The sequence below is a fragment of the Camelus dromedarius genome, chromosome 20, assembly GCF_036321535.1.
Source record: "Camelus dromedarius isolate mCamDro1 chromosome 20, mCamDro1.pat, whole genome shotgun sequence".
NCBI lineage: Eukaryota > Metazoa > Chordata > Mammalia > Artiodactyla > Camelidae > Camelus > Camelus dromedarius.
This window is the reverse complement of record NC_087455.1, coordinates 3,995,669-4,006,939: the sequence shown is the minus strand read 5'-3', so window position 1 is coordinate 4,006,939 and position 11,271 is coordinate 3,995,669.

The following is an 11,271-nucleotide window of genomic DNA, read 5'->3' as shown; positions in this document are numbered from 1 at the left end:
CAGGCGGGCTGGGAGAATGAGGAGCGTTAAGGAAGCATGCTAGGAACTGTTGATTGCTTTGCAAATGAGAGTTATTATTAGGAAGAGGGTTGCCCTGGGATGTGAGGAAGTTCAGACTGCTTAGCATGACAGCCTACGCGACTGGCTACAACTCTGACTCGTGTTCGCAGCCTCTGCAATGTAGTCGGTGCTCCACACAAACAGCGCAACTTGCCATCTCTCAAGTCGTCTGCGTCTTGTCAGGTTTCCATGCCTTGCTCCCTCCCTCCTTGCTGTTTGGCATATAACTGCTTATTTATCAGAACTAAAATCTCACATCACCCTCCTCACACACACAACGTGCACACAGGCACAAACTAAGCACCGTTAGCCATTCTCTCCTGGGCAAACTGATCTCAAGTCCAGAAAGACCAAATTCATAAAACAACCCTCAGTCACCTTTTTAAGATGTCCCCTGATTCTGATATCCCAGCAGATAAGGAAAAGCTCCAGGGAAGGTCTTCTTTTCTTGAGCCAACCTGCAAAGTCTCAATCAGAGTGAAGCCCAGTGTGGTGATCTCAGAAACAACCTGTTCCTGGGATTCCAGGATGTCCAACCTGCATTGTTTGTGGTAACACGAACTGGGAAAAACGTTTTAATTCACGGTCATGGAGGGGATTGTTTTAATGCACAACGATAGAAGGGATTGGTTGAATAAAATAAAAGAGAATAAGCTATTAGTCAATCATTAAAGTTATGCTTTAAATGTACTTTAAAATAAAGAAAAATGTTCTATTATGTGGAAAAATTGGAAAAATCAATTGTGTGAGTTTTACATTGTGATTCCATTTTTGTACAAAACTAAGAAGAAAAAAAATAACACCCTGGGGGGAGGGTGTAGCTCAGTGGTAGAGCACGTGCTTAGCATGCACAAGGTCCTGGGTTCCATCCCCAGCACCTCCATTTAAAAAATGTGTAAATAAATAAACCTAATGCCAGGCACTGGTGCCTGCCCTAATTACCTCCCCTCCAACAACAACAACAAAAATTAACAAAAAGAACACCCTGAAAGTATTTAAAACCAAGATAGTCTCAGGGAATTGGAAGAGCAGGAGATTTTAATCCTCTCTGCTATGCTTTGCTACATTTTCTAAATATCCTATAAGAAATCATTCTTTGTGTCATCAGGCAAAAATAAATGTGGTTTAATGTTTTTGATCACCTAGATTTGAACAACCCAAAATTTTGAAATTCTAGACTTTTGTGTATTTTAATAGTTACCCATCCATCCGTCTTTCCTTCCATCCATCCACCCGAGGGAAAATAATTTTCTCACTACTTAGACTCCCTGAGACCGCTGGGACATAACAGAAGCCCCTGGGAGGGTTGGAAATCTGCCAGTTCAGAAGGAGGGGGTGCCGGGACTGTGGGCTGGCTCGCTCTTCACGTCCAGCTCTGCCTTATGCTGAGACCTGAGTGCACATCACAAAATAAACCAGGAGTGTCTCCTCCGTTGCAGCACGTTGTGCGGAAGCAGACCAGGAGAGGCAGGTGTGGAACCCAAGGGCCAGAGGCACACTGAGCAAGGTCCTAGATGACTGTCAGACTCTGTGCACAGAAAACAGTGGACGTCAATGGGAAGTTTGCTATGTGAGGGTCTCAGAAGTAGGGGTCGGTGGCAATAGTGATAACTGACATGCATCAAGCCCTTTCCAGGTCTCAGACCCCCGCGCCTCACTGTGCAACCCTCTCATCTGTACTGAGAAATGAGGCTCAGGAGGACCATGCACCCAAGACACTGGAAGGCCGAGCCCTGACAACACCCCATCCCTACCTCGCTCCTCAGGACCCCCTGAGGCTCATGTCCTGCTCACTGGCTCTGTGACTCCAGAGAATTACTCAAATCCTGTTCTCCGTTACAGCATCTGTGAGTGGGACAATGACCTCAGGACAATCTGCCTTCCTGGGTTCTTTTTATATGTATTGAAGTATTGTCAATTTACAATACTGTGTTAATTTCTGTTGTACAGCATAGTGATTTATTTATACACACGCGCACACACACACCTATATATATATATATATTCCTTTTCCTATTCTTTCTCATCATAGGCCATTACAAGGTATTGAATATAGTTCCCTGTGCTGTACAGTAGGACCTTGCTGTTTATCTGTTTTATATAAAGTAGTTTGTATCTGCAAATCCTGAACTCCGAATGTACCTCTCCCCACCCCGTTTCTCCCTTGGTAACCATAAGTTTGTTTTCTCTGTTTGTGAGTTGTCTCTGTTTTGTAAATAAGTTCATTTGTGTCCTTTTTTTTTTCAGATTCCATGTCTGAGTGACATCATATGTTTTTTCTCTTTCTCTTTCTGTCTTCCTTCACTTAGTGTGACGATCTCCAGGTCAAGCAACAAAAGGACTAACAGACGCGGAAACCCATTCAAAGCCCCCACTCCTTACGTGTGTGACCTGAGAGTTTCTGCTTCCAAGCAGACTTCATGCCTTGCCCACTTCATTTTGCAGAAACCCAAACCATTCCACAAACAGCAGTTTTCACATAAATGCATCTGTGGAAGCTGTCAAGGCTCCAAGTAAGATTCTGATGTGTTAAAGAAAACATGTACCATCCCTTCTGATGTAAAAGTAATTTACTAACTTCCTACAGAAAGGATTCTGTTCATTTAAATGGAGAAGAAATCTTAATAATAGATGATTGCTTTATGAATATGGAAATTATATATTCGTTGCATAATCAACCATTTAATTGACACATCATTGCATCGCTCGTGGAGTGTGGGGAACAGATTTGAAACCACGTGGCCCATTGTTCCAGTGCTTCCTTCAGAAAACAAGAGACTTGCTATTTAGCTGAGGGTATAAGGAAATATCAGATTCAAAACTGCCATTACTTATTAAGCACCTGCTGTATGCAAAGAGAGACTGTTGCAGAGTTTATAACCTTCCGGAAGAAATCCTCCCCCATGATGAAGCTTCAAAGTGGGATTAGTGCACAGATTGTAAAAATCATAATCGAGATGAAAATCTATAGCGTAAAAGGCTTCTGTTTGTCGCTACTTGACCACACTCATCAGAGAAACTTTCCCCACGTGGTGGTGAACAAAGTGATCCCCAGCAAGTGCAGCCTGAAATAAATCGTCTGCAAGAAAAACGGAACTGGTTGGCGGTTTGCAGGGTAATAAGACCACGACCTTTGAGGTCATCTTTCTACTGGACAGAAGCCGTTTGCTTCATTACTAGCAAATGCTCAGAAGTAGACAGGGAGTGTCACATGGAAATGTCAAGTTCCCAAATGAGACAGAGGTGAATTCCCCTAGCTAATTCAATAATCCTTGGAGGCACTTGTTAATGCCCCACAGCGAAATTGCAAGGGTTCTCTGCACCTTCTTGGACTTATTTTCAAGTTTCAGGTGTGTTTTTTCTAATCAAATATAAGGTTACAACAGAGGAGGCAGCAACAATGAAAGGTAATGATAAAGGAACTGATTCAATGTAGAAAAATAAGATTTTGTACTATGGCGACTGTAACCTTTATTTCCTTTTTACTAGCTAATTCTAACACCAGAAATAATGCTTTCAAATATTGTTCCATGCCCATTAGGTCAATAAAATCTGAAGTTGTGTGGTTATCTTCCTTTCTGGCAAGAAATAATCTACATTCCTTCTGGACAAAAAGCTACAAATTAACACTCAACTTTTTGAGATCTTGACCTTAATCAATAGTGAATTTATAAGTCAAAGAAAACAGCCCCTAGAGAATTAAGCATCCTTGGCGGCGCCTGTTGGACAATTTTCCAGGATGATATTGAAAAGATACGCCATCATTCTTTGCTCATTTCGAAGTATTGGAAAACTGTTTACTTAATAATACGCTGTTTGGATGAGCTTAAATTGATGGCGTTGTGTTATGCCAGGACCTCTTTGAAATTCACCCAGGAGGCTGGAACCGCTAGCTTTAATGGTACGTTATTCTGCCATGTGTTCCCTTAATTTTAAGAAAATAAAGTAAATTTAGAATACACGGTTAGGAAACTCAACTCCCTGCCTTCGTTTCTTCATCAGGCTCTTACCTATTACTCCCTGTCTGTCCATTTACAAATAATGCTTTTCAATTAAGTTGCTTCACTCTGTGAATGAAAATAGAAGCCCTTGGTTTGGCGGAAATTACATCATTTACCAGCCCCTCTATTTCTCTGGGTAATGACGGGTCCAATCTCTGCTTGGTTGCTTGTGGTCCAACTTTCCTTTGAGAACAACGGCAAGTCATAGCTATGTTTAAACTCAACGAGGAAAATGGGGAATGGACAGAGTTATCCCAATAATTTGAGCTGAAAGGAAAACAGTAATTGTGTGGAAAGTGAGGCATGTTTCAGCAGACACGATACAAATGGGCTTCCTGTATTCGTCAAACACATCCTCCTAATGATGTGTTTCAGGGATTCTCTCTAGTGGGTTTTGGAGCCCGAACTTTTATTGTACATGACGTCTGAGTCAGTTCAATGTCGAGTTGTTCAGGCATAGATTCCGGTGCAGTCCTTGCCAAATTTCCTGTGGCGTGGAGGAGAATCTGGACAGTCCCCGCTGTCATCCCAGCTCCCCCTTCACTAGCTATGGCCCTCGGAAGGGGGCCCGTGCCTCCTCTCCCAGCTCTGCCCGATGGAGACACCGATGCTGACGTTTCAGGTTATCCTGAGGACTAGATGACATTGTGACACTGTTTGTGTATGGCATGGTGCCCAATAGCCAGCAGGTTCCTGTAAATGAACCCTCCACATCACTGTCCCTTCTTCCGAGGGGTTGCAGGCTGAAGGTGGGCTCTGACAGGGTAGGGTGTGGATACAGTGTGATGAGAGGTGTCCTCCAAACCCTGCCAGGGCTGAGAGGCACTTTGAGTACTGGTCAAAAATGCGAACGAGCGGCATCCCAGACGCACTGAGTCAGACCCTCCAGAGGAGGGACTGGTGCTGAGGAGACACTCAGCCAATCGGAGACGCCACAGAACAGATCGTCTTGAGTCTCTGAATTGAGGAAACTCTCATCTCAGAGCTGTAGGGAACCTGGACAACTGACATTTCAAACAAGCATATTTGTTTCCTTGGCAAGACTGTTTCTTCCAACAAATTGAAATTGGAAGTAGAATATGGGAAACAGGTGAAGTGGAGCCCTCTGGGTGAGTCAGAGAGTGAACAAGAGTTTCCTCTGGAATATATGTGCTATAGTCGACAGAAAAATGCCCGCCACTGTCCACACTCTTAAACCCAGGACCTGTGACGAGGTTAGCAGGTATGGCCTAAGGGACACTGCAAAGGTGATTAAATGAAGGATGGGAGGTTATTCCAAATGATCTGGGTTGGCCTGATATCATTGCCAGGGTTCCTAGAAGAAGGCAGCAGGATGATCAGAGTCAGAGAAGATGTTATGATGAAACAGAGGTCAGACGGATGTGGAATCATGAACTGAAAAAATGCAGCTCATCTTTATTAAGTAGAAAAGGCAAAGAAATAGATTCTTCCCCGCAGCCTCCAAAAGGAACATAGCTCTGCTGACCCATTTTAGACTCTGGATTCTGGAACCATAAGAGAATGAATTTGTGTTGCCTTAAGCCACTGAGTTTATGATCATTTGTTACACGGCAGCAGGAAATGATACACATGCTCACGTACTCCCCTTACCACAGTGAATAGCCATTAAGATGGATGGGAGGGAAAAGTGCCCTGAGATCAGATCCAATTAAGTGAAGAACCAAATTGGCCAAAGTCACAGTAGGCTATGTCATCAGCATCGACACCCCAGCCAAAGCTAGGAAACCTGAGTTCTAGCTCAGCTCCACCGCCCTCAAGGCCCAAGGCAGTGTCAGCAATTTGTAACAGTGGGAAAATGACAAGAAGACCAGCCATCGACGCAGGGAGGCTGCGTACAGCCACGGAGGTCGTGCCTGCACAGCTCTGGAGGACGCCTTTCCCACGGCCTGTAATAGTGCGTGGTGACCGTTGGAGCTGAGTAGTCTTCAACTTCCATGTCCTTTCATGGAAATCTTGGCATCAACATCAATGCTGTGCTAGGTACAAGGGACACAAAGACGGGTAACAAGCAGTTCCTGCCCCAGAGACTCAAAGAACTGACTGTCTATGTGTGTGTCACACCCACGCATCCTTGAGTTTCTAGATGTAATTCTTGCCCAGCACCATCTTGGAGATGGGGATCTACAGCCTGGAGCATATGGGAGGCCACTGTCTCCACTGCCGTGGAGACCTTGAGCTCCTCCTTGAGAGGTGCAGGGGTGTGTTATTCACCCCTGAGTTATAACTTAGCTCTTCTCATCCCTAAAATGGAACCTGTTTTCAGCTCACACAGAGGGTGAGAGGAAAAGACATTACACAGCATGGAAACAATTCAGCATGGAGGTTGGTACCCTGAGTTCATTATAATGAAAGGGAACGTCAAATACAAGGTGATGTTTCTTCCCTCTGCAGCTCCAGAGCAACAGCCTCGCCTCCTTCCGAAAGCAGTTAGCATTCCTCTTTCCCTAAAAGTTAACTGCATCCCAGAGCTATCTCGCAGACAAGCGGCCTGATTGGCTCCCTGTGCCTACACTTACAGGAGAGCCTGAGCTCTTAATTGGCTTAGCAAGCTTCCAGGAGATCTGGAGGAGAAAGCTCACACCCAGGAAGGGCGAGCAGCCTCTGCGGACGCCTGCAGCCTTGTGTTTGATGTGCTCCCTCCTGAACCCAGAGACCCGTCAGCTGACCTGGGACTCACGGCAGATAGCACAGGGAATGAGAGGGCCTCTGCAAGCCCTCGTAACCTCGTGAGCAGGAGAGGAGTTCTCTCTGCAGCTGCATTTTGGAGAGAGATTAGGTAGCTGTGTCTTGGTCTCGAAGGGCTAGGGATGGACAGGAATGGAGCCAAGAGAAGCACCAAGGGACATGTGTTGAAGCATACAAGACCTCCTTAACTACTCCAGCAACCGATGGAAGGAGCTGCCGCCATACCCGTTTGACAGAGGGGAAACGAAGGCTCAGGGAATGTGAGAGCCTGTCCAAGGCACTCGGACACTAAGAGAAGACTCTGTACCTGTGACCCCAAGGCTCAGAATCTTGCTACTACTACTTCCCTCTACGTTAACCACCTGAGGAGTGAGTGTCCCAGCCAACACACCTTCTTCCCTCAAATTATGTCCTTCCTTCTCTCCTCCACACATACAAACACAAGCTGGGAGTGGGAAAGTTAAAAGAAATGAAAAATGTAGACTCTCAAATATCAGATCTGGAAATAATCATGTTCAAGCTCATTATGGCCTCCACAACGTTTGGTAGGTGTTTAATGAGCATCTGTTACGTACCAGACACTGTGCTAGCCCAGCCCTGCACAGCATTTATAGGCCGTGGTGTGAGACTCAGGAATTCTATTCTTAGTCTTATACAGGAAGCCCTTGGAAGCTTGGAAGACATGAAACAGGTGAGTGACATGCTCTGGTTTATTTTTTCTAAAGAGCATGGGTATGAGGAGTGAGTCCAAGAGAGAGAAAGAGACTGTCCTGGGGGAGCAGAGTGAGTTAGAGCCAAACCCAGGTCAGAGGGCAAAGCAATGTCAAAAAAGGAAATGGAAAAAAAATAAATAAATAGGAAAAAAATGAAAAGGAAAGAAGAGGAAATAAAATAAGATAAATATGTGAATGAATGAATGAAATAAAGACACGTCCAAGAGGGGCGGAGATGAAGTGAGTCGGCTCCTGGGACTGCTGGGCTACAGCTCCATGAGAGTGGGGACCTCGCCTGTCTTGGTCATAGTTACATCCCCAAGCCTGCGCAGGGTCCGTCCATGGCATTCTAGAGACACTTGTTCAAGAGAGGGAGGAAGGAAGGGAGGCAAGGGGGGATACTATTACAACGAGCAGAGGCAGGTGAAACATAATTTTGATGTATATAAAGGTCTGAAGATGGCAGATTCTACAAAACATACACCGTGAGCCCAGCTGCACTTGCCTAGGTAGGATTAATTCCACCTGCGAGGGAAAGCAGCTCCCAAACGGCAGTGGGTTATGACAGGCAAGGTCATTCCTCTCTTGACTTCACTCCGTCGTGAGGAAGCCTTCCAGGGCTTGTGGTCTCACTCTGCTCCATGAAGACCTCAGGGATCCGGGCTCCTCCCAGCTCACCCTCCACCAGGGCTGGGGTGTGGTGGTGTCCACATGGTGCAAGATGGTGACCTCTGGATTGGAAGCTACCTCCACGATTTCCACAATCCCATCAGCCAGAGTTTGCCTGCGTGATCAGATCCGGAGAGGAGTCATCAAACTAAGGTGGACTGGCAGCCTGTTTTTGTAAATAAAGTTTTGTTGGGACAGGGCCATACCCATTCACTCATGGATTGCCTGCAGCGCCTTCTGCTCCAGTCACAGAGTGGCGTAGCTGCAACAGAGACTGTGTGGTCCCCATGAGCCTTAAGTATTTACCCCTGGCTCTGCTCTCGGAAGAAACAGTTTACCAACCTCTTGAACAACAGAAGACAGAGGCAGCTCCCATCCCCGCCCCTGGGGTACCCCTGGTTAGTTCTGTAGAATAAATCATTGAAGAGATGAAGCGTAAGGACTTAGAGGAGAAACTCATCTGGGGACCCAGAAGGGGGCCACTGAACGGAAGGGAGAGGATGGTCCAGGCGTCAGGAAGGCCCCACTAAGGACTCTGTTTGCCAAAAGATTTGGTTTGTAGGTGGCGGTTGCCTGTGCCAATCTGAGTCACAGCCTTCTCACCTGTAAGAAGGCACCACACAAACACATTTTAATGCGCATTAAGGTTGCCAAGATTCGATGAGCTGGAGAATCTGAAGTTCTCAGCACCCGGGCTGGCACAGAGCAGACGGCCAGCAGTGTTGGGGTTGGGATGAGTACGTCCACGCAGGCTGACCCCGCTTCCCTCCTCTGCAGGGTCTCTAGGCGGCGCGCCTTTAATGGGCGGCTGCCCTAGCATTCTGGGTCTTAACAAGGCCTCGGAGAGAAGCTCTGGCAAATACATGTGTGTGTTTGTAAGTTGTGTGTGGGGGTTGTACGCATGTGAGAAAGAGAGAGTTAGTCCGTGTGTGTGTGTGTGTGTGTGTGTGCGTGTGTGTGTGTGTGTGTGTGTGTGTGGACTGAGCTACATTCTTAGATAAGAAAAAGCAGTAATGAATGGAGTCATAGTACTGAAAAGTTGGGGCTTCACCTGTGTTGAATTACTCACTAGTGTAACAACACCAGCCTCGTGCTTGGGACACCAGCCGAGACGTGGAAAACCATTTTTTAAGACGCTCTTTTGGGGAGATTTTATGTTGGGACGCCCTAAAACAGCAGCAGCCGCAAACGCGCGGGCCGCTCTGCGTCCCCTTCAGGGTCCGAGGCGGTTTCCACGTTACCGCCCCGCGTGGCGCCGCGCCGCCCCCCGAGCCTGGGCCCCTCCCGCGCCTCGTGCGGGCGGTGGTCGCGGGGGCGCGGACGTGCAGCGGTCTGGGGCGGGGGACTGCGTGACCGCCTCCGTTCCGGGCCCATGCAGGCAAGGCCGCCACGGCAAACAAACAGGGGCAAATTGGAAAGCTTTCTACGTGAGACTTGTAGGCCTTTGCCCCAGGAAGCAAGCAAGCAAACAGCAGCTAAACCGCTCCCACGAGGGCAAGCCCGGGAGCAGCTGCTCCTACTGTATCGGGGCTGAACCTCAGGAAGCTCAGAAGTGCGCAGTCCAAGCGAAGGCCTGGTCGCCGCATCTATAAAATGGGGGCATGCCTACTTTGCAGGGCTGCTAGAACTTCATAAAACTTCATAAAACTACATACATATCTAAGAATGTAGCTCATAAAAGTGTGGGTGCGCAGCGCTGGCTCTGTGCCTCCCCCAGGGCAGGCGGGGGCGGACCCAGTCGCGGAGCAAGTAGACGTCCTCCGAAGGGAATCTAGTGCTCAGCCTCAAGGGGGCGCTAGCATTCCCGAGGGCCCCCTAAGACAGAGTTACGCTGAGATGGCGGGGATACATTCCTTTGTGAAGCTCTAAGTCATTCCCACGTGTGCGCTTGGTAGTTCCTAAGGGTACCTTTCAACAGTGATGGTCTCCAAGCATCGGGACCACTGTGCTGCTCAGCAGGGTGGAAGGCAGACCCTCCCAGCCTGTGTGACGACAGGTGTCCAAGCTGAGCCACCGAGACAGGCTCACGCTTCACCAACGTGCTGAACATTCAACCCTTTAAAACGGGGCAGTGCATGGCTAAACACGAAAGAACGATGGATGAATAAGTGAATGAAAGAATGAATGCTTGAATGAAATAAGACAAAAGTCGGGATTCAAATTCTCGTCCGGCAACTTCAATGAGCTTAGTGACTTCGTTGTTTACTTTCTGTGAGCATCGGGCTGTTCTCTCTGTACGAGGTTGTCGAAATCTAACGAAGCCTTTATAAATAATGCTTGGCACAGGTCGTGCGACATGAGAAAGATTCAAAATAAGGTAGTTACTATGGTATTAAAGGAAGGCTAACCCCACAGGGATAGCGTGATTCAAATGAGATAATATGAAAAACATCTATTCTTCAGTGACAAATGCTAGTGATTAGAATTCTAGCTCTGAGCGGTGATGAGTCTATGGCAGGAAAAAGATTTATTTTCTTGGTAAAGGAGGTGCAATCTTCTATGAGTCAGCATAAGAACATCAAGCTAGACGATCATGAGGAAAATATTCACAGTACATACCATAATAAGAAATCGTGTTGGGATTTTAATGGGTTTATTATTTGTTCCATTCGAAAAGCAATATATACTCATTTAAAAGGAGTTGGAAATGGCATCAAAGCAGAAAGCAGAAAATAAAGTTACTCACCAGCCAGAGACACACTGTTCTAACAGTGTAATCATTCCATTGAATTACATTGAATAACAGTGTAATTCCTTTTGCACTTTGATTTTCCTCTTTATAGATTTTAACAGGAAACTTCACAGAATTTATTTTTTGACCCAGCAGTGATAACAGAGTACACAAGACTTATATAGCATTTTATGTTTTGTTCACTTTCTTTATAAGATAAACAATCTCTCCATCTTTGCTTAGGTTTGTGAACACGATTGTTATTGCCTGCAGAATATCTCAAATGTATGTGCCCACTTTTCTTAATCCTCACACTTAGATGGTCTCTGCTTTTTATTGCTCTCGGTGATGATGGAGTGAACAACATTGCATGTCAAGTTTCCTTTTTAAATTTTAGAAAGTCCTTTGCATTTGCTCATCATTTTATTGTTTGCAAAGTTGGTTCATTTTA